This window comes from Sapajus apella, unplaced genomic scaffold, assembly GCF_009761245.1.
Source record: "Sapajus apella isolate SASKATOON/1434 unplaced genomic scaffold, GSC_monkey_1.0 scaffold107, whole genome shotgun sequence".
NCBI classification, from domain to species: domain Eukaryota; kingdom Metazoa; phylum Chordata; class Mammalia; order Primates; family Cebidae; genus Sapajus; species Sapajus apella.
The window spans coordinates 1,428,605-1,452,418 of NW_022437047.1; the positions used below are offsets into that span (position 1 = coordinate 1,428,605).

Below are 23,814 nucleotides of genomic sequence, written 5' to 3' on the forward strand. Positions count from 1 at the left end.
TTTATTTTGAGACCTGTTTGTTCAAAAGTGTGTGGCACCTCCTTCCTCTCTCACTTCTTCCTGCTTGGGCCATGAAAGACGTGCCTGCTTCCCCTTTCTTTTCCACCATGATTGTAAGTTTCCTGAGGCCTCTCCAGAAGCTATTGCTGCTGTGCTTCCTGTACAGCCTGCAGAACTTCATAGTTCTGCATCAAACCTTTTTTCTTTAAATTTTTTAGTCTCCGGTATTTCTTTATAGCAATGTAAGAATGAACTAACACACACACACACACACACACACACACACACACACACACACCCCTCTTCAAATTGTCCCCCAGGAATAATATACAATTAAATTTTTAGTGCAAATAAGACCAAGTGTCGATGACAGAGCATTTGCTGGTTAATGACAGTCCTCTGCAGCCTTGTAAGGTAAGTTGACATAGGTGGGAGTTAAGTATAATTATCTCCATTTTTCAAAGGAAGAAACTGAGGCCCAGAGAGGTTAAGTGGCTTGGCCAACATCTGAAGCTTAACTAAGTGGTCTTCTGTACTGGTTTCCCCATTCTAGTCACACCATCAGCACCCAGAGTCAGACCGTCACGGGCTCTAGCTTGGACTACCCCAGAACCACCTTGCCATTGTGGCAGCCACTAGTCACACATGGCTATTTAAATTTATATTTATTAAAATAAAACACAATTTTAAAAACTACATCCTCTGTCTCTTTGACCATATTTCAAGTAGTTAAGAACTATAGGTGTCTACCATGTTTGGTAGTACAGATATGAAGCATTTCCATCACAGAAAGTTCTGTTGAACAGCATTGCTCTAGAAGGTGTGAATTCTCCTACCCTCTCCCCGACACACCAACTATCACTCATTCTATACACCATGGATGTATCAGACCTCCTGAAAACATAAATTTGATCATGTCACTCACGAGTCCAAAACCTTTATTGATCCTTGTTACCTGTTACCTGCCACATTAAGAGGAAGCACAAATCCACAGCTACCTTTGTTCTTCATCTCCATGCCTTTCTGAAAAATTATTACACATCATCTGTGTCTGGACTGAGGCTCTATAGGCACAGAGACGGACAAAGCATAAACTCTGTATTCAATGAGCCCATGATTTGATGGGTTAAAATACTACACACTGCCTGGCATCCTGCCCTGCTTTATTGTTTCTTATAGCACTTAACCACTGCCAGCATTTATTTATTGCCTGTTGCTTCCACTAGAACACATGCCTCATGAGGGCAGTGGCTTTTTATGATTTGCAGACTTGCAGTAGAGCCTATAGAAGTGCTTGGCACTTAGGAGTTGCAAAATAAATGTCTGTGAATAATTAACTACATTCCAGGATACTGAACTTCTGATTCTTTCTGATGGGCTAGAAAAATTGGAAATGAAGCAATGCTCCACCACAGGAATTAGTACCTCAAGCCTGTAATGTTTGAAATCTGAGCTGTATTCCCGCTTGATACTCAAATGCCAGGATATTACATTTCTGCAAACAACCACCATTCCCTACATTGTTGGGATAGAGAAAAAGAAACAATACAAGATATATTTTATGGCAACTATTTGGTCCAAAGTAGGCTCCCAGCTGGGACTATCTCCTACTTGAAAAGGTAAATCAAGCCCTCAATCCTTGCAAGTTATCCAGCAGGAAAGTTCCAGAAGAATATCCATCAAACTTTCTGAAGCTGGGGTCAAAAGAAATGAAATAAGCAACTCTCTGCAGCTCTTCTTTGGTATTAATTTCTGAGATGTTTTTAAAATAATAGGTAGCATTCAGCTTAAGTGGTTAGAATCCTTTTTAGTTTGCCTCTTCATTTTTGGCACTAATGGCAGTAATGGGGCAAAGAACTGTTTAAGAAACAGTTTAAGGAAGAGTACTGACAATGGTAGTGGTAGAATTTCAGGTTGTCAAACATACCATACAGAATCCCCACATCTTTACCCTGTTTTCCTTCATCTTCACCTTTATTCGGAATCTTCTTATCAAATAGAAAACATTTTCATTTCCTTTTGTTGATTTTAAAAAACCAGTTGAAAAGCCTCTATCTTTTAATAGGAAAATTTAGTCCATTCACTTTTAGTGTAACCACATTTTTACAAATTATTTTTCCTGACAGTTGGATTTATGTTTATTATTTGTGTTTAGTTTTCTTTTTCTTTTCTTGATTTTTACTCCACTTTTCTATTCCATTGATGGTTTCTATTTTCTCACACTCATAATTGAACATATGCTTTTCCATTATATAAAAACAGAATGCCATTATTTCCCCTACTGTTTCCTTCTTTACTCCAAGATCATATGGCCTTTAAAATCTTTTTAATTCCCCTCTTTCTTTCTACAGATGAGAACTTTAAAACTCATTTACCTGTACCTTCTTTCCCCATACCCCCTAAAGTTCAAGTTTTTCCCAAAATAGTTTTATTATAATTAGTTTCAGACTGTTATTAGATTTTCCCAATACTGTGTCATTTCTATTTCCAAGAAACTCTATAATTATCAATTTAAATTTAACCATATGTAGATTAATTATTCACTGCTCTTTCTCTCTCTTTCTTAAACTGTTTAAGGAATTCTCTCCCCCTACTCCCCACCAATCTCCCAGTCTGTGTTCTGATGTCCCTTTTATTTCTGATCAGAATCCTTTCTTTTTTATTGTCCTTAGATGGTATAATGGTTTTAAAAGAAATCCAAAAATTATTTGATACTCCTTCCTTCATGAGGTAGAGCTTAGTTCTCTCCTCTTGTGTGTGGGTTGGGCTAGCTTCTAATGAGTAGAATGAAGTAGTGTGACTTCTCAGAGTAGGCCATAAAAAGCACTGTGGTTTCCTCTTTGCTGTCTCTTTTGGATCACAAGCTATTGAGGAAGCCAGTCACCATATTTTGAAGACACTCAGGCAGCTCTATGGAGACATCCACATGGTGAGAAATGTAGGCTCCCTACAATCAGCCAGCAAGGGCTGAGGCCTTCGTCCATCAGCCATGGGAATCAGTCATCTTCGAAGCAGATCTCCCCGTCTCATTCAAGTCTTCAGATGACTGCAGCTGGCAAATCAGAACCGCTGTTGAGACACCCAGAGGAAGCCTCTTTGTCTTCTCATTATCTCTTCAACACAGCACAACTGTTCAGCAACCCCGGCAACTTCTCAGAGGCCAGGAAGATCAGCAGGTTCTCTCAGGAATGCTCAGGCTGGCCTATGAGGTCCTTCTGCTGGAATCTCTGGGGAATGAGGTCACTCCAGGATCTTCTACTGTTCTGACCTTCTCCTTGGTACTTTCAGCTGCTGAAACCCAAACTCTTGCATAGACCAGAGGGGATATGAAATTCTGTGCTTTCCGTCAGAGTTTGGAAATTTGCTCACAATTTCAGATCCTGTCGCTCACTGACCCCAGCACTGACTAGCTTTGGAGGAGCTGTGATTGAATTCAATGGGGAGGTAAGCCATTTTCTTCCCAGACTGCCATCTCTCCATTGGCACAACCCATTGCTCCCTTGTGAGACTAACTCCCCAGTCCTCCAAAAAACTCAATTGATTGTCTCAGATGCAGCTAACCTTGACATAGACTATGTAGGCTGGTGGATGCCAGGGATCACATTTCATTCATTTCACTCTCCCTTGTTCTCCCAGCACCTACCTAGTACCACGAGACTTGTGAAATAGAGCTTATTGTTTTCCTCTGGTGGCTTGAGTAAAACACCGTTCCTCCCCTTTCATAGAGAAGGGCACTGGTGTGCCTACCTGGGATCCCAAAGACATATGCTTTTGGAGTAGTTGGAATCTGGGATGAGGTTGCTCTCAAACCTCCCTGTTATCTTGCCTGGATTCTCCTGCAATAGAGTATCTGCTTCAAGAGTTTACAAAAGGTATAAAGTGTGATCCATTTGGCTGGAGAAGGAAGGCTAAGTCTCTGTTTTGTGCAATCCATATTGGTTCTAACCCACTTCTAGGAGTCTATCTGGAGGCCTACAAGGCCTCCTCATATTGGAAATGGTGAGCATTGACCTGGCCAGTGGTTCTCCAGATGTGTTCTGGGACCATGGTTCTCCCTGGGCTATAGTGTGGATGTCTCCATAGGGCTACTTGATTGTCTTCAAAATATGGGAACTGGCTTCCTCCATAGCTAGCGATCCCAAAGAGACAGCAAAGTGGAAACAACACTGCTTTTTATGGCCTACTCTGAGAAGTCACACTACTTCTCCATTCTACTCATTAGAAGGCAATTAACATTAAATATGTTTCGAAAACTTGCCAAACGATGTCATGGAGTACATGTGGATATTACCTTAACACACACAAAGCAGGTAACCAGTAAAGAAACCTATTTAAATGTATTGTACTGAAATTTCTCAAACATACATGACCGTCGATTTCATTCCCCTTTTCAGCATATAATACCTACCAGCAACCTGTGGGTGTATTTTCCGTGGATAATACTTTGGAAAACACAGGGATCCCGAAACTCCAAGGGACCTTGGGGTTCACATGGAGTCCAGTTTTTCCCTTTAACTCCAAGGCAGTGTGGTCTAAAGCAGTAGGTCTCAAAGTGTGGTCCCCAGACCGATGTCACCTGGGAGCCTTTTGAAAATTCTTAGGCCCCACTCAGGCCTGGTGAATCAGAAGCTCTGGGGGTGGGGTCCTTCAGCCTGCATTTTTATGTCCCACCCAAGTAATTTAAGTCTGAGACCCACTGGGCCAGAGGATTGAGAAATAAGCTCAAGCTCCATTGTCTGGGTTTAATTTCTGCCTCTGCTACTTAGTACCTTTGTGATCTTGGGTGAGCTTTCTAAATTCCTGTGTGAAATAGTATCCCTCTCATGGGTTCGTCATAAGCATTCAGTGAATTAAAATATATAAAGCACTGGGAGTAGTATCCGCAATGTGTTAATTGCCATTGTGTTCACAACTATTCCATTATTGAATCGTTCCTTTGAATTTCCTTTTTTTCCCCATTCATTCACCAAATATTTATTGTCTATTATGTGTACAGTTCTCCTTTGCTCTTCCTTCATTATACTCTGTGACTTTCCTTACACATATACATATGTACATTTTTACATAAATGGGGTCAAAAAATTCATCTTTTTTTGTCCCCAAAGTCACACGGATGTGCCAGGGAAACTTTTTTTACATGAGGTTGGCGGGTACGTGTAGTATTTTTGTGCTAAACAACCCTTTCCTACTCTTTTCCTCCCACCTATATCAGCCACCCCTCACCCAGATAATCTATGTTAACACCTTAATATGTACCCTTCGGTATATTTCTTTATGCTCATGAGATCTTATTGAGATACTATGTGATAGGAATTAAGGTATGAGTTGGCAAGGGAGGGTTGCAAGTTGGCATCCTAAAATTCTGGAATCTGATTACTGACCTTACAGAACACAAGACATTCCTGTACCAGGAAATGCTTTGCACTGTGACATTTTAGGAAATGTCTTTTCATTACAAGTCATGGTGATTCATTATAAACTACTGGTTTTGTGGGATGAGGAACTCAGAGTGAGTAGGATCACTTCCAGCTGTATTTTCTGCATCAGCTTCTGGTAGTGAATGGAATCCCAACTTCAGCTAATGGTTTTTGACTCCACAGAGAAGGCCCTCCTCTAGGCACTTGCAGACAGAATCTCCTTTCAGTTTGTGTTACAATAAACCTAATGACATAGTAACCTCTGCAATTTGACCAAGGTTGCTCTGTGGCAGAGTTGGGATTCGAACTCAAGGCCTCCAACTCTCTGTCTAGTGCTCCCACTGCAATACTAGAGTATGTTCTATCTAGAGGACCCTTAGAAAGAGACCATGAAGTCTAACCAGCTCAATTTGCAGAGAGAAGATTGAAGTGAAAGGGAGCCTGTAGCTGGCTTAAGACGGTATAGCACTGGAGGGGATGATAGCAGAAGCCAAGCTCTGCTCCTCTAACTCAGTGCCCTTCACTTCAAGATGCAGTGAGTCCCCGGCCTGACTCCTGCAGTTAGACGTAGTGTGCAGGCTGGCTTTTGTGGATTTTCCTATTCTTTTCCAAGCATCTTGCCATGAGTAAGAAGGACTAGTCACCTGAGGTGGGGTGGGTGTGGATTTGCCTTGTCCTACCCCAGATGTCCCTCTCTGGGACACGCTTGGTTGACAATCTGCAGGAAGCTCTGGGAAAGCCAAACAAAAAGTAACTAGAATGGGCCACAGGGGGCCCATTAGCTTCCTGGAGCCTTACGGAGCATTCCCTGGAGAGATCATTGCTGGGAGTGTGTGATCAGTGCAGGCACCATCACAGGCAGCTGCTGGCATATTAATATTCCAGATAAATGGCTTTTGGCTCAGGCAAAAGATCCTGCTTTGGAGCAGGTTTCTTTTTGAAGCTCCTAAGAGGGGCAGCTTGCAAAAGAAGGCGAGGGAAAAAGGCAGCTTTGCGGAATGATTCCACTTGAAACCCTCTGCTCCCATCCATCTCTGTTTATTTTGTTCCTCTGCCTCTCCTGATTCATGGCAGGCTCACAGGAAAGGAGAGAGAGAGCTCAGCTGCACATATCCTCAGGGAGGAAGATGGTCGGCAATTACCCAGGACACTAAAGCCGTCGTCTGCACAACCCATCAGCTTTGGAGCCTCACCACCTTGTGCTTGAATCCTAGCTCTGCCATTTCCCAGCTATGTGACCTTGGCTGGATCTCTCAACCTTGTTGAGGTTCAGTTTTCTTGACTGTAAAATGGGAGAGGATAACATTTTCCCTACAGGATGGCTGAGGATTAAAAGCAGCCAGGTACTTAGCACAATGCCCGCTGGTTGGTGAAGGTAGGTGCCATTATCACAAAGGTGCCAGCACAGAGCAAACACAGCTAGCAGAGAGCAGGGCGGGTGATATTCATTCCCTGCAGTGACCCTGCTGACTGGCTGCTGAGGGTCCTGCTTCTTGTGCTGGATCATGTGGAGTGTGTCCGGATGTTTCAAGCATAGGGAAACTCCATCCTAAAGTCCTTTACATCTGTTTTATAGGTTCAGAATCTGAGACCCAGAGAGTGAGTGATTTGCTCAAGTTCACACAGCAAATTAGATGCTGGAGTGGAATAAAGCCTGTTTTTTCCTGTCTTTCTGAGCATGTAAGATACATTCTCAGAAGGATCCTTACTACTTGAGGTCTTTCTCTCTTTCTCTGAAGCCTTGCACTTAGAAAGGGCCATATTTGTCTTTGCAGGTCCATGACCAGACCAGGCCAGACTGGCAGAGGGACATATGATGTAGACGTTCCCAGACTTTGTCAGCATTGGGATCACCTGGTGAGCTGTTCAGAAATGGGTCTCCAGCTCTACCCCTAGAGGAACTAGGGAGGGGAGCGGTGTGGGCTGGATCTCAGGAACTTCACCCACAATGCTCCGCTGACAGCTCTGTGAGGAATAGGTGGGAAGCCTCCGGGCCTGGGAGGACCTCATCCCCTACCACAGGGAGGGACATTGCTCCTGATTCTTGGGTGACCCTGAGAAAGTTACCTGTCTTAGACTCAGTTTCCTCATCTGTACAGTGGAAGGCAAATATTCCTTTTCTCAGGGATTGTGGGAACCAAACAGAAAAATATGTGCAAGTGTGTCTATCCAGTGCCTGGTTGGGGTAGATACATGAAATGCTTGCTCAGGCAAGTCCAGGAGTGCTCAACACGGCACCCATGAAAGCATGTCCCATGGAGGGACATCATCCCATCTTCCATGGTGACCAGAGGCAGGCTTTCAGTGCAGATCCAGGCCTGGACTTGGTCTCTAGCAGGGCTGGCCAAGGTACTGAGCCTCAGGATGAGGGATACGAGGCACGATAGACATGTACAACAATGACAGCAACAATAGGGCGGTTCTGTGTGCTTACCACGAGCCACACAAGCATCAGGCACGCTGGACGGTCTGTCATTTCTCCTTCAGCCGGGACACAGGAGGAGCCCCATTTGACTGTGGTAGACAGCTACCTAAGGGTCATGCCCACGGTCTGGCAGGAGCATAATGCCTGGTCCCTCTAGCCCTGGTGGCCCCCGCCTCCAGTTATGGAGGGAAGGGCTGCTGCAACATGATAGAGGATGTTCCCCAAGGGGGCCACCAGCCTTCTGGGCTGCAGAATCAGGAACCCAAGGAGCTCAAGGCTCGGCACTGGGCCAGGGTTTGAGTAGGCAAGTCTCAACCTCTCACACCCTCCAGCTCCAGATGCGTTTGTGACCAGAAAAAGATGCTGCTCCAGACCTGGCCGCCTCATAGAACCAGTGGGAGTGTCTCAGGAGAATGAGAACCTGACAGCCCCTGTGGAACACAAAGCCATTTGCAATGTGAGGAAGAAGACGCTGAGGATACAGAAGGCGTGGGAGGAGAGAAATGTATTGCTCCAATTCCAAGAAAATGATCATTATCAAAAGCCCAATTCGAGCTTTCCATACACCCAGCATTTCCAGGGCTGGTGATGTGATCCATTCACCAACACTATCCCATCCTCCCCAGCAAACACACAGTGCTGTCTGTGTCCTTCCCGCTGAGGACAGTCCAGTGTCTTGAGCACCTGCGCACCACTGCTCCCTGGCCATTGTGGACCACAGTGCCTCCTGAGAGTTTCTCACTGGGACCAGACAGAACTCCAGAGGGATGTCCTGACTCCTGGGGGTGGACGGCCACCAGACTAGGACTGATGCCTTATTTCCAGGATACATGTAGGAAATGCCAAGGCCACTGAGGAGTGAATCACCATCTAAGTCTCCTGGAACTGTCAGGAGGAAGGAGCCTCAAGAAGATCAAAGGGAGGTCAGGCCAGGGCATATGCTTCCCCTACTGCCACATGGTTTGCCAGGGCTTCATCCATGAGGTCATATTACTGTGCCTTCGAGTTTGACAGCAATCATTTAATTCTAAGAGTCTATGACCCTCGGCCATTTGGTTCCAGCATCCATCCACTGCTTACTGGCATTCAGAGCATCCTTGGGAAGCAGACTTCAAGCCCTAATTGCACACCTCTCATCACAGGGAATCATGCCCTTGTCAGCCATTTCGTCTCCTCATGGCTCTGGCCTTGTTAGAAAATTGTTTCTAGTGTGAGCTAATATGTTTGTCTTCCTGGGGACCCACCCTCTCTCCCTGTCCCCTGACAACCCTTTAGAGATCTTGGAAGTGAAGTCTTACCCCTCTCTGAGTTCTCATGAGACAGGGAGTGACCAGAGACATGAGATGCACCATCTGTATCAAACTCCTAGGGAGCATAAGGCAAATCGGTTTTCACTCTTTTCTATAAAACTTTCCCAACTCTTAGCAAATGAAGGCAGGTCTGATGCTGTTACTCCCATTTTATTGATGAAAACAATGAAGCACAGAGCAGGCAACTGACCATCAAAGGGCTTGTGTTGATAAGTTGAAGAAGTGGACCTGAGATTCAGGTCATCCTCCTCCAAGTCTGAGGCTCTCCAGGATGTATTGTGTGAGGCTCAGGGTCTGAATTGCAGGGGGTGCTGGGGTGTCTTACTGTCCTTCAGGGAACTTGACCTCATCACACCTTTTCTGACCAGTACACAGCCCCCTGCCCTGTGTGACCTTAGGAACAGGGGACATTTTATTTCTTAGAATAGGGCCAGACAGCCCAGGCTGCTGGCTTTCCTCCAGCAATTCTTGGGGCTGCTTCAAGCAGAAATGCCTGGAAACTTGCGGAGTTCATGAGTAAATGGCTTCATGGAAGTGCCTGTTAAAATTTCCTCTGCTGGAGACTAAAGTAGACAGAGCCAAAGGCAGTGGGCCTCCCACCTCCCTCACGGTACCCCTGGGTCTCATTCCTCTTTCACTCCAGCCCAGCCCTGGAAAACCCACACCCTTGTCTAAACACCAGCACCAAGCCGACCCAAGCAGAGGCCATATGTGTTAGATTATATTATTGTTTAAAATATTTGCTGGTCTTTTCCATGGAAGATTATTCCTCCTTACCCCATTAGGCTTGGTCATTTGATTTGATTTAGCCAATGAAATGTGAGCAGAAGTGAAGTGTGCTACTTCTGAACAGAAGCATTAAGAGCTGTGGAGTTCTACTGTTTTTCCTCAGCCATGAGACTAGCTATGCCCCTGAGAGAGGCTGCTCCCTCTGCCCAGTACTGGAATGACAATGGCATAGGACAGAGCTGCAGTTGGTCAGAAAGGATGTAGAACGCAAGTGAGAACTAAGCCTTTGCTGCTATAGGTCACTGAGAGTTGAGAGTTATTTGTTACTGCGGCATAACTTAGACTAGGCTGACTGATACACAAGCCATGGCAAGAGGTAGTGTGCTGTCAAGAAAGTTGGGCCCGAGAGTCCCTCCAGAGCAAATCTCCCATGACAAAAAAAAAAAATCTTCCCATGTGGGAAGAGAGACAAAATATCTGCAGGGAGACCCAGAGGTGAGAGAGCTTTATTCCCCCAACTTCCCTCTGCAGACTTCACTGAATTAGAATGTAAAAGACAGAGCTTGCATTTGCTCCCATCTCCCCGCACACATCCCCCAGCCAGAAAGCTTATTTGGGGCCTCTAATAGGGAAGATGTGAGGCCCAGTTTTTATCCTCAGGAGAAAATAGTTTGTGATCTTTAAATAAGAAAGGAAAACAGCTCCTGGAATTGATTCTTGAGTAATTTAATCACCTTTTGTCCAGACAATTCAGAGCTGGCTCAAGGCTTAGCCACACATTGACGTATGTACTGCATTTCCAGCAATATCCACATGCAGAGGGACCTGGGGAGCTTCAGTGCCACCCCTTCCCACCCCTCTGTCTCCTGGGAGAAGCACTGGGCAAAGGACTGCTCTGGACCATACCACCTTCCAAAGCACCCACACAGAGGACTGGGAGGGCCATTGAGACCACACCCATGCCTTTAAATATAGGAGGGAAGCTGATGCTCAGAAAAAGCACACACCAAAAAAATCTCGAGGTGCTGGGATGTGTTATGTAACTGTTTTCCTCATCTATGGAAGAGAGAACGATTGTCTGAGTGGAGGTCAGGAGGCTGGCGTCTGACTCCTGCTTCCTCCTCCCAACTGCAGCAACATCTTGGCAAACCATCTCGGCAAACCATTGGAGTCTCAGCTTTACTAACAGAAGACTGGTTTCTGTCATTCATTCACTTAATAACTACTTTCCAAACACCTGCTATCTACAAGACACGGCATATAGATGACAAAAGCAAATGAAAGTAAAATGAGGTGTGGCAGGTTGGAAAAATGACCACGGATTCTTCCCATCTCTGTGCCCTTTTTGCATCAACAGGTAGAGTGTAGGTAGACTTGGCCACGGGACTTTCTTGGCCATAGGGCTTTCTTGGTCACGTGAATTTCTTTGGGCAATAGGATAATAGTAAATGTCATGTAGCAGAGACTTATAAAGCACTTGCATATTGGGACTTCCTTCTTTCCTATGCTTGTATTCCTGAGACCACCATGGGAATATGCCCAAGCTAGTCTGCTGGAGGATAAGAGTCACACATCCCAATTCTTCCTATGTCTCATGCTGCCAGCCTGCCAGCCACAGCATACCTAGACTGTCCAGCCACCAGCTACCCATCGACTGACCACAAATGAATGACGATGCCCAGAATGAATTGGCTAAACCAGGAAAAAACACAGCCAGATGACCCACATAGTTGTGAGCAACATAAAATTATTGTTATTTTAAGCCTTTAATTTTGGGGGTGATTTGTTACAGAGCAAAGTCTAACTGATACAGAAAGGAAGACATTCATTGGGCATCTTTTCATGGTAGGTAAAGGTCCTTTACATAGATTTCCTTATTGCGTCTTTTCTATGACCCTGATGAGGTAGATCATATGCACCCCACTTCACAGTTGAGAAAAACAAGGCTGAGAGAGGTCAACCCACTCGTCAGACCAGAGTAGAAGGAGAGCCAGAATTAGAAGCCAAAGCTAAGGTGGGCTTAACCTGCCAAGGAGGCACCTGCCAAAGAAAGGGCTTGTGCAGCCAAGCCTGAGTAGATTCTGCTTGGCAGGCACAGGCTCTTGGTCTGTAGGCTGTACAACCCACCCTGAGGCTTTACTCCTGGTGCTCTGCAGAGCTGCATGCTGTGCAGGGAAAAAGTAAGATGCGTCCAGAAAGCCTGAAAGAAGATGGGGTCATGATGAAAGATACGAGGAGAAGAGGTCAAGGCAGTGCTTTACAGCTGAAATGCCTCATAAGGCCAGCTTATGGGAGCCTGCTTCTAAATGATCAATTCCAATCTCATTATGACTGCAGCTGCCATTAACTCAGGGGCTAATTGCTATTAGCTTACAGAAACTCAAGAGGGTTTAGCTGCAAAAATTCCACGACATGGGGCCATCTCACTGCTTAAATGGCCACATTCCTGTTATTAATTCCATTTGACTATTAGCTTATTACTGTTAAGTTATTATAACTTTGTATGAAGTCCTTGAACCGGATGTATGTCCTCCATGTACATTTCATTATGGGGTGCAGAGTGCACCCAGAGGTTCGATATTTTCATTTTCATTTTTCTTTAAAGTATAGGCTTATTTAAAAGCATCAGTAAGACTCTTGATTTGGAAGACAGCTCTGTAAGCAAAAGCCCTAACAAAAACCAGACTTTGCTCAGCGTTTTGATGCAATTAAGGTCTTGGCAAGTGTAGAGTGAGTCTGAGCAGCAGAGCTGAGCTCTGGAAAGGCCCTGGGAGACTCTAGTCCATTCTCATGTTACAGTTGGGGAAACTGAGGACTAGAGAGGAGGCAGGACTCAGGTGAGAAAACATGCCATGTCAGCATCAGCAGACGGCACTATCTGAAAAAAACAGCTCTCTGTTTTAGATGAATTAAAAGTCTGCTGAAGATGCCAAGTATGCAAGATTACCAACACCAGACCATTTCAGCAGGGTCTGCAATCTTGCCTGCAAAAAATACCTACGTGCTGAGAAACGGGCCAAGATGTAATCAGTCACTCCTTTCCAGTAGAGAGGCAGCTGGATGGAGAACTACATGACAGTGTGTAAAATTAGACATATTTAACGGGTGACAACAAGGTTCTCTCTGTCTGCGTTCAGAAGCCTCCCTTAACAAGATCCAGTTGGTTAGTTAAGAAAATAGGAGTGTGTACAATTACCAAGTTCCCCGTTTGTTTTTGTTTAACTTTGTAGCTTCTTCCCAAGATGCCTCCAGGCATGTGTGGAAAAATATCAGCACTTGTTGCTAAGCAGAGTCCAGGCCTGGGAGGTGTTCTCCAAATGCTCCATGGAGTCCCTCTGTGGTCAGGTCCAGAGGGCTGCTGGTGAGGAGAGGGGTTGGTGGGGCCAGGGTCCTGACACCAGCTCTGTCTCTCAGTGGCTGCGTGGCTGTGGAAGGTCACGGTCCTTCTTGGAGTCCCAGTTTTCTTATCTACACAACTGAAGAAGCAAACCAGAATGTCCTCAGTCCTTTTCTCTTCCACATGTCTATTCTAAATCTCTTTTATTGGATTTTTGCTCTTAAAAGCATGGAGGAGGGAGGTGATAAGACGGAGCAAAGGAAATTGGCAGCTCTCGAGTGCAGGGCTTTCTCTGGGGTCAGGGTTTTTGAAAGGATCCTAATTAAAGCCAAGTGAGTTCTTTCGAGTGAAGATCTCAGCAGAGCTGCTTGTTGACCTTGAGAGGTAGGGATTGCTGAGTGAAAGAGAGAGAGAAAGAAGAGAAAAGAGAGAGGCAAGGAGAAAAAGGAGTTAGAAGGGAAAAAAGAAGAAGGAGGAAAGGAGGTGGAGGGGGCAGCAGGGCAGGGGAGACAAGCAGCCTCAGAAGTGGGAGAGATTTGAAGTGAAGAAACAAGTTGGCGAAAATCAGGTGGGAGGAGCAGAGAGCAGAAAAGAATAAAAGGTAAGGAGAGACACAAATGGAGAAGTGGGGGATAGAAATGCATGCATCTATCACTTAAAATTTCTAGAGCATACAAAACAGAAATAATCCTCCTTCAAAGTGTGCATTTGAGGGCGAAGTGGGAGATGGTGTGACATGAAATGCAAGGAAGCATTTTTTAATGCAGACACATAAGCAAGGCTTTAATTATTAACTGATTGCTTGTGTGTGTGTGTGCACGTGCACACACACGTGCAAGTAACAGGCCATTGTGTCCAGGCGTCGCGAAACATGCCACAGAAACCTCTGGGCAGAGTCAATATTGCCTCAAAATGGCAGTAATTTAAACATCGTGCCTGTCTCCGTTCTCAGAATGTAACTAACATCTTAAGTCAATAGCGTTATGGAATCCCTGCAAAACCCTTCTCTCTTGCTGCCACCCTGGTGAGACACAGTTGTGTGTTTTACCTGGAAATAAAGCAGCTGTACCCCCAGGGCAGGCAGGTGAGGAGACAGCAATGATCTCATTGCCTACGCAGCCCATTTTCCTCATGACCCACCTTGTGGCTGCGTGTAGTCTGCAGCCCTCTGATTTAGCGGGCTTGGAGTCCCCTTGCTCAGTTGCAAGAGGACAGGAGCTCTGGGAGGCTGAGGAGGGAATTTGGCTCAGTGGCCTTGCCCCTTCCTGTTCCCTTGCTTCTGGGTCAGGTGATTTGGCCCCAAATACCACACAAAGATGAAATATTTTGTTCCCTCACTGCTTGATAACTCTTCCCCAAGGTCCCTGGAGTCTCTGAGCTGTGAAAACAAAACAAAGCCCATCTCAGGACAGCTGAGGCCCTTTTGTCCTCCTGGTTTCACTTGATTTTGTTAGTTCCACTCAGAGGACGGGACCAGACACTGTGGTCCAAGTTGGGAAGAGAAAATATTGTCTGTTTCTGAAGCAAAAAAGCTGAGGTTGAAAAAACAATTTGAATTGATAAGGTCCCTACAGAGGCTTGAAAGAGAACTCTGGCTTGTTTGTCAGCTTCTGTGTGAGGCTGTGAGCCTACCTGCTTGGTTAGCACTTGAACTATCCAGTGATTTGTGGGTAAACCAGAACTCCAAGAAAAAAGCAGCTCTGATTTGTAGCCTTCGCCAATTTCCATGGTGTAAATACTCCCATTACGGGCAATTTCAACGGGTAAGTGGTGACGTCACTGAAGGAGGAGCTGGAAGGAGGGCAAGATGTTTGCTCTTGCTGCTTTGGGCGGAAGTAGCCACAGCACATCACTGTTTGAAACTATTTTCTCAGGGCTTCCTTCCCCTGCTCATAACTTTCTTCAATACAGGGCGCATCCTGCTGCCCATGAGTTCTTCTAAAACACAGGGATGATCATGGTGCTTCCTGGGTTATAAATGATTCCCCATTGTCTGTGAGATAAAACCCAAAATTCTTAGCCCAGCTTTCAAGGCCTTTTTAATTTGGCTTCACTATATATATTTTTTCAGCCAGATACATGACCCATGTAATATGCATTATATTTGGACTCTGACGATTGCTGTCCTGTTCTCCCTTGGATTATAAATTCCTCATAGGCGTAGAGTCGGTGTTCTTCCTTTTTGCATCTCCAGCTCCTCACATGTTAAATGTGCTCCCCAGATGTTGCAGGAAGGATGGGGGTAAGGCTCTGAGTAATATTGGTTAATGCTGGACCAGCGGCTTTCCCTACGTGGCCTGTGCTCACCAGTTCCCTTACTCTTGCCCACCCTCTGCCCAGTGTGCCCATCCTACCACTTCCTCCACTGACAAACTCCAAACCCATGTCTCCTGACCCTAGCACTGGCTGTGAGCGGGGAAGCGTTCTCCACCGCCATTCCATCCATTCCGCAGCAGACATGAGTCAAGCTTCCCCTACAAGCCAGAGGTGGCTCCTGGCACGTGCTGGGGAAACAGCTGTGGATGAGACAGGTGACATCCCTGCTCTCCTGGAGCTGGTACATGGGGGAGGTCGATGATCAAAAGAACAGCAGCAATGCCCCAAAGCCAAAGGGGATAGGAGAAAGCTGGAGCAGTGAGGGAGTCACAGGGGCTCCGGTTTGACAAGAACAGCCAGGCAGGCGTCTCAAGGAGGGGCTCTGTGAGGGGAGGCATCCTGTCTTTTTCTCCCCCATGAAGTCTGGCCTCTTGTGCCTCCTCCAGGCCTGTCTTGTGGATTCTCTCATGCATCTTATGCAGTCAGAACATCCCTTATGAGGCTTCTTCCCCTGAGTGAGTGTGCTTCAGTCTGTTTCATCCTGAGAACATGGCCTGTCCTTGACCTTAGCTTTGTCTTGAGATGATGCTCTCTCACTGTCCTCTTCTGTCCCCAGCTTTCCTGCTGCCCCTTTGCTCTGACATCTACTCCCACCACCGCAAAATTCAGCCCCGACCATAGTCAGTGAGCCCGAAGTGCCACCCAGGCACTTCTCAGTCCTTCCCTGGCCGGGCCTCTGTGGGGTTGGATCTACTGAGCATCGCCTCCTCCTGAGACACTCCCCTCCCTGCACTCTCCTTCTGTGGCGTTTCTCTTAAAGCCTTTGCTGCTCTAGGATCTTTCTTTGGACTCCTCTATAACACTCCCAAGACATCAACCTCCACCTCCATCTATAAGCAGGTGCATCCCCAGCCCACAACTACAGCCAATGCCCCTCTCCCAAGCAAAGGGCTGCAGAACCACCCCCTCATGGGCATCCCCTGCCTTGAGTGGCCTACAGGCCTTGGATATGATCATTGCTCAGATCTGCCACTCTCCTTAGGTCCCTGCTCACAAATTGGTCCATTGCTCAGCCAGAACGCCAGCAAAGGACCTGGATGCCACCCTAGACTCCTCTCTCTCCCATACTTGCCTCAATAATTCAGCAATTCCTGCTGCTTTTACACCCTAACTTATTTCCAAATTTATTTCTCCATTTCTGCCACTGTCCTCATATCTGCTATTTTCACCCTCGCTACGTCTCACCTCCTAACAGATTTCTCTGACTCAGGCTGGCCTCTGATTCACACAAAACTTCCAGAATAATCCTTCAGAAACAGAAATTTGCCCCTACCCCTCCCTGTATAGAGCCATCCTGTGGCTCCACGTAGCCCCCGGCGGAGGCCCACACTCCCAGGCCTGTCCCGCAGGCCCTCCGGGGCCTGGCGCCTGCCTGCCTGCCTGCCTGCTCCCACCACACCACCCTCACTCTGCCTGGCCCTCGGTATTCCAGGCACATCCGGCTCCTTGTCATTCCATGCACTCGGCAGGCTGTTTCATGGCTCAGATCCTGTGCTTACTCAGGGTCCTCTGCCTGGAATAACCCGACTTTCTCCCCAAGCCAGTCCACCTGGCTCACCCTTCCTGACTCTGCACCTCACAGCTCAGGCATGCCCCACTTGCCAGAAACTTCTCTCACTTGCCAACCCATTCCCGAACAGATCCCACAGGAGAGACTGCTCTTCCTGTTCCAGGCACCTCCCACCACACACACACCATATTGTAATTCCCCATTTGCAAGCATCTCCCCGCCCCCCGATTGAGAGGGGAGCACACAGCCATGTCATATGCATCTTTCATTCTCCATGCATAACCCATATTGTTCACTTGAAAAATCATTTGTTTAAGTAGTTCAGTGTTAGGCACCTGGTTAAAAGAAGGGAAAGAAATATACACTTGGCAGGGAAGCAGGACAGCATCGTGATTCCTGCCTTTCTGCTTACGAGCTGTGCACCCTTGGGCAGGTCCTCAGCCTGTCTGGGCCTCTGTTCCATCACCTGTAAAATGAGCTGATAGCAAATCAGCTCATCAGCGGGTTGCAGGAGGATTCATTGCGATGTGCACCGCTGAGCGCTTTGAACAGTCAGCTCCTCTTGTTATTCCCCGCACATCGCCGGACCTGCTCATGGACATATGTTATTCCATTCACTTTTCATAAGGCTCTAGTGAAATAGGTGTTGTTATCCTGACTTTCCCTGTTGGAGAACTGTTGGGTCTCCCAGAGGCATGCAGTCAGAGATGGAGCAAAGTGTCACTGGCTCTCTCTGCTCAGAACACCTTGGGTTTGCTCCTCTGCTGACCTGACTTGAAGGGAAAGGGAGACCCCCCACAGAATCTGAAGGAGATCATTTCCAGCAAGCCAGAGAAAACTCTGCAGTGGGCAGCCACCAGGGAACACAGGGCACTTATTGTGCCTTGGGTAACTTCTCCAATGGCCCTAGAGCAGACGGGAGAGTTTCTGGACCATCACAAGTCAGGCGGGAAAGCTGGATGGTGTGTGTTTAGGGGAACCTCTCCACCCCTTGGGGTGATGTCTGAGCTGACAGCCTAGCCAGGTGCCTCTCACACAGACCTGCTTCTTCCCCAATCGGATGGACTCCTGGATGGGAAGTGGATGGTGGGGGGCAGGTGGTGCTTACATGTCAGGGCCTCTCCAGCAGGGCCCCCTTGGGGTGTAAGTGACTTCTGACTTGTGCTTGCTGTGTTGCCAGGACGCTTGCTTGGATTTCAGCGCCTGTCCCCTCACTCAGCATGCCTGCCCTCAGAGTCCGTGTGCAGGGATAAATGCCCTTCTATTTGGGATCTAGAGCCGCATGGCAGGGATTCAGCCCCGGTGGCATTTCCTGTTCTTCCAGGAGCTATGTCCGATGGAGGGTCTGCCCTCACACAATGCTGGCCTCCCAGCTTGCCATCCTCAGCACAGCCAAGACCCCAGGAACTGTTCCCATGGGATGCCCAAGTAGTGGGGTCCCCAAGACCTTTGGGAAATCCACCCTGTGGGGAGTCACTTTCCTCCATCAACAGCCAAGGTCAAATGACACATGTGTTTCTAATTTGGGAGGACTGGGTACTAGGGGTAGGGAGGGCTCAGATCAAAGGGGCAGGGAGCTGGGAGGAAGACTGTTTACAGAATGGGGAGACGGGAGACCTTTTTTACTTCCTAAGCAGTCAGCAGAAGAGATTTTCTGAGGGGGTGCCTCTGATCTCAGTGGAACAGGGGAGCTGATGCCAAGAAAAAGGCCCCAGCCCACAATCCTGGGAACAGATTCCTGGCTCTGTCCTCATTCGTTCCATGGCCTAAGGCCCATCTTGTTTCCCTCATAAGACTTAGTTTCCACATCAGCACGATGGGAGGCACACCCAATTCATCAATTTTCCCATTTGTTATTTATGAGTGTCTGGGGGCCAGGCCCAGTGCCAGGTACTGGGGATAGAGAAATGAAAGTGTCAGTGCACAGTCTCAATGTGCAGGGCAACCAGGCCATCAACTCCACTGTGAGCGAGAGAAAGGCCGAGGAGGAGCCATGCCTAGGTGTGGGGGAACATGGAGGAGGGGGCTCTGTGATGGGTTTGAAGGTGGCCTCCAAAAGATAGATCCCGATCCATGGACTCCTGGTACCACAAGAGTGACCTTCTTTGGAAAGAGGGTTTTTGCAGATGTAATTAACTTAATGAGGTCACTCTGGATTATCCAGGTAGGTTCTAAATCTGATGACATATGTCCTTATAAGAAATGGAAAGGGAGAAGACGCAGACACAGGGAGAAGACAGCCAAGTGAAGGCAGAGGCAGAGGCTAGAGTGAGGCATCTACACGCTGAGGACTGCCGGCAACCACCAGAAGCCAGGAGAGGGGCCTGCAGCGGATTGTCCTTCCCACCCCTCAGGAAAAGCTGCCAGGCCAACACCTTGATTGGGGAACTCCTGGCCTCCAGAACTGTGAGAAAAGAATTGCCACTATTTCAAGCCACCTGGGCAGTGGTGCTCTGGTACGGCAGCCTACGGGCAACCCAGTGTCTAGCCCACATGCAGGAAGGTTGTCTTGGGAGGTTTCTGAAGCCGTGGCATTGGAAGTGAGTCCTGAAGTCAGAGTTGAAGGTCGTCAGGTTGCAAGGAGGCAGGTGGGAGGCCTTCAGGAGAAAGGACCAGAGCGTGCATAGGCAGGAGGCGAGAACAAGCCTGGCGGGGGCTGAGCACCACGAATGATCCAGCAGGACTGAAGCCTGGGAGCCCGCCACAGACAGCGTCAAAGACAGGCCACTCTAAAGATAGTACTCTGTTGGCCCAGAGTCTGGATGTCATCATGAGGGTAGCAGGCTCATTGAAAGCGTTCAGCAGTGGAGTGGCCCTGTCGGAGTGTGCTTTAGAAAAGTTTCACAGGAACCCAAAGGGAAGAATGGATCCGGAGCTGGCTATCCGAGACCAGGAGGTCTGTTTGGCAGTAATGCTAGCCTGGAACAGTGGGAGTTGGAGTGGGCAGAGGCGAGGCAGGCACAGAGCCCAGGTGATGGGAGGACGTTGGGGGAGGAGGCACCATCAGCAGAGCCTGGACTGCCTATTGCGGGCCACTCTAGGAGGCCACCTAGCTAGGGGTCCAGGTGATGGTGTCATTTCACTTACTGAGCCATGGAGACAGAGTGGCCTCAGGAATCCACGATGAGTTAGGTCTGGGGACATGTTTCATCTTTATGGGATTACTAAGAGGATCAATGGACTATAATGCATGCAAAGTGCCCAGCACAGTGGCCAGGCAGCAGTGCTCAGTATTTGTCAGAAGACTGCAGAAAGAGGCCCAGGGGAGGGACTAGACACTTGTCTCCCTGTCTATGCCTGGTACCATCTGCAGTGCTGGGCACAATAGGTGCTCAATGAATGCCCACAGAATTGAAATATGGGCTGCACCTCAAACACCATCTGCCAGGCCGTAAGAAGCCCAACACACTTTGCAGCAAGAGAGCCATCCCACAGACCACATCGACATCCACACAGTCGCAGGGAAATCAATCGGTCCGGCTCCAGCTGTCGAAACCAGGAGCCGAGAGGAACCTTGGACAAATAGTCCTCGGCTCAGCACTTTCTCCGTCTGGAAAGAAAACCAGGTGGGGGCAGGGGAGGAACACCAGGCCATCAGAAGGTTATGAGGCCATAAATAAGAGATTTGTGGTAAATAAGCTGGCGAACATATCCGCTGGCTGCTCTTTTTTATCACTCACCTAGAGAGCAAAATTCCCCCGCATCTTTTCTGCAGGCCAATAAATATCCTTCAAGGAGGCTGTATTTACATAGAGAGCAAGGGGGGTGCCGCTGCTCCACAGGCCCCGTGTCAAGAAGGAACAATGTATGGCCCGAAAGAGAATGGCTGTGCGGGAATCGATGCAAATGCAGTTTCTGTTCCCAGGATGATGCTCCAGAGCAGGGTTCAGCCCGAGTTCAAGGATTGTGTTCAGGCGGGTGCTGCAGGGCCCTTTACATGGAGGAGGTGAGTCTCTCCCCAAGGTGGGGTCCCCGGCCACCTCAGGCCCGCTCTGGGGCTCTGCACCCATGACCCTTTCTCCAAAATGAAAGAGGCCTGCAGGTTATACTCTGGATCCTCTAGATCAACCACCTGGTGTTATGCCACAGAAGGATTCATCAAGGACCTACTCTGTGCCAGGTGCAGTAGGTAAATGGAGACAAGGACAGACAAGGCTTCTGCCCTCCAATCAGAGAGCTGTGGTCGAGTGGCTTCACCCAGTAGTGGGGAAGGCTGGTCTGAGGGGCTGGAATATAAACTGACACACCCACTGGGATCTGAACATGAGCAGGTATCAAATGTTGGGGAGGGTCCTGAGTAGAGGCCATGCCTGCTCAGAGCGCCCCAGGTAAGAGACATGGAAGCAAGGTCAGATAGGGTGACGTGCCGCAGATGTGCCCACCTCGAGTTCAAGAGGAAGGAAGGAGGAGGCCTTGCTGTGGCCTTCTGGCTTGTGCAGTATTTGCAGCCAGGCTGTTAGGGAAGTGCCACATGGGAGCCTGCTGGAAGGGCGGGCAGCTGCGTGCTTGTTCCATTGTTGATAAGGGAGGCTTCCCCACCTGCCACTGGCCCTCTGGCGTCTTGCATGTGTACACTTTGAACATCCCTAATCCCAAAATCCCAAATCCAAAATGTCCCCAATTCCAAAACTTTTGAGCACCAACATGCCCCCACAAATGGAAAATTCCACACCTGACCTCATGTGACAGTTCCCACATATTATTATAATCATTGTATAAATTACCTTTGGGTTGTGTGTATACAGTATACATGAAACATATATGAGTTCTGTGATTAGACTTGAGTCTCATCCCCAATATATCTTATTATATATATGCAAATGTTCCAAAATCCCAAAACACTTAAAATCCAAAACTCTTCTGGTCCCAAGCTTTTCAGATAAAGGATGCACATCTGGTACAACCTGTCAGAGCTCCTGGGGAAGAGGAGCTGGCAGGAGGATTTGGATGTAAAGCACACACCATATTAACGAAGCAGAAACCTCATGGGCAGCTTCTGGGCTCTCTCCTGGCGACAGTAGCTGGCTAGTGATGTTGGTAAATAGATGCTTACTGGATAGAGGGGGCGGTCAGGGAGGCAAGTGGCAAAATCTAGACTGTGACTGGCTGTGGATTCAGGATAAGACTTGGCTGCTTAAGCCCTGACTCTGTCTATGATTGCTTTGAGACTTCAGGCAGATCATTTGCCCGGTGGAAATTAGAATCCCCATCCTGTTGTCCTCATAAAAGGCAATTGTGTGGTTGCAGAATGAGTGCCAATGTGAATATTGGAAAAGTGTGATGTGCACTGTCATAGGTAAAAGAGAAGTGGTGTTATTAGGCCGTTGGCAAACACTGGCCACTGTACAAGACCCGCTAAACTTCCTTTCAGAGGCAGGCTTCCCAAGGGACCGAAACCAGTCAGCACCCCAAGCCCTACCCAGGCTTTAGGCTGAGCTGGATGTCTGGGCAAGGAGAGAAGGCAACGGCCCCTTCTCCGGTGCTAGGAGCTTGCAGAGTGCGCATATACACACAGCCTGCGTGCACACCAGCCTCCGTGCTTCCCTGGGCACTGAGGGTGGGGCTGGGCTGGGCACAATCACTTTTTGTCCCCCTCATGTCCCCCAAGGCGGCCCTCTCCTCCTGCTCTTCTCTTGTTATTGATCACTGGACAGATCTTTGGTGGGAGGATGATTAGCAAAGAGAGTCCTAAGTGTAGAAATTCTCTTGGTTCCTTCAATAACTCCATGATCAGCAACAAGCTCAGACAGCCGGGCGGGAGGGTGTCCCTGGTGAAATTCCAACCAGCCTGTCCACTGAGGTGGAGCCTCGGGAGGCTGGCTCCCCTCTTCCTGTGTGGTACCTGGAATTCAAAGAACCCTTGGGAAGCGCTCCAGCCGGGGACTGTGGCCTTGCTGAGGATCGCTGTTTCTCCGATTTTGTTTCCCTTTTCACCCAATAAAACCCTGTTTTGCTCACCCTTTAAGCTACCTGTGACCCTAAATTTTTGTGGCATGGGAAGAACAAGAGCCCTGTCTTTAGCTGAACCAAGGAAAAATCCTGCAACTAAGTTGTTTGGTCTTTCTGCACTGTAGTGTGTGGAATCCATGCCCTGATTAATGCACAGCATTATCTGAAGGATCGAAAGAGAGCATCGGTATGAAAGTGGTTTCTAGGCTTGAAATATCCTGACACGTGTTTATAGAAGGTTTAGGGCTATCCCAGTATAGTCCCTAAACATAGGCCTGAACCAGAGAGCCAGAAGTTGTTTAACTTGGTTCTTAGATCCAATTCACGCCTCGTTAAATACCAGTCAAGGTGGTATAGAATAAAGAATTTCATGTTGAATTCAATGTGGTTTGAAAGATAAACACTGACCATCCAGACAAGGCCAAGTTTCTGCCTCCCCAAACACAGATGCTGAAATCAACCGTCTCAGGTTTATAAAGATACTCAGCAGCTTCTCCACAGAGCTGAGACCCCTGTAGGCGGCTGTAGAGATGGGCTCTGGATTATAGAAATGAGACCAGGCTTTGTTTACAGGCACAGACATCGGAGTGGTCCTTCAGCCTGCCAGCCCCATTCATTCTTCAAGGCAGCAGCAGCGTCCCCAGCATGACTTAGAGTTCTCCTTTCCAGGAGGACATTCCTGAAATCCTTCAATCACTGCTATTCTTTGGTCCCTCAAGTTGGATGGGGACATCTCTTCTTCGGGAATGATTTTCACAACA

General features: G+C 47.8%; 1 long non-coding RNA gene across 1 annotated transcript; it reads left to right on the top strand.

Annotated features, from left to right (window-relative positions):
- The first annotated feature begins 13,316 nt into the window (after nt 1–13,316).
- LOC116537167 lies at nt 13,317–22,058 on the top strand. Its single transcript, XR_004262998.1, has 2 exons — nt 13,317–13,819; nt 21,976–22,058. It is a non-coding gene; the product is annotated as an uncharacterized LOC116537167 (long non-coding RNA).
- Nucleotides 22,059–23,814: the final 1,756 nt, after the last annotated feature.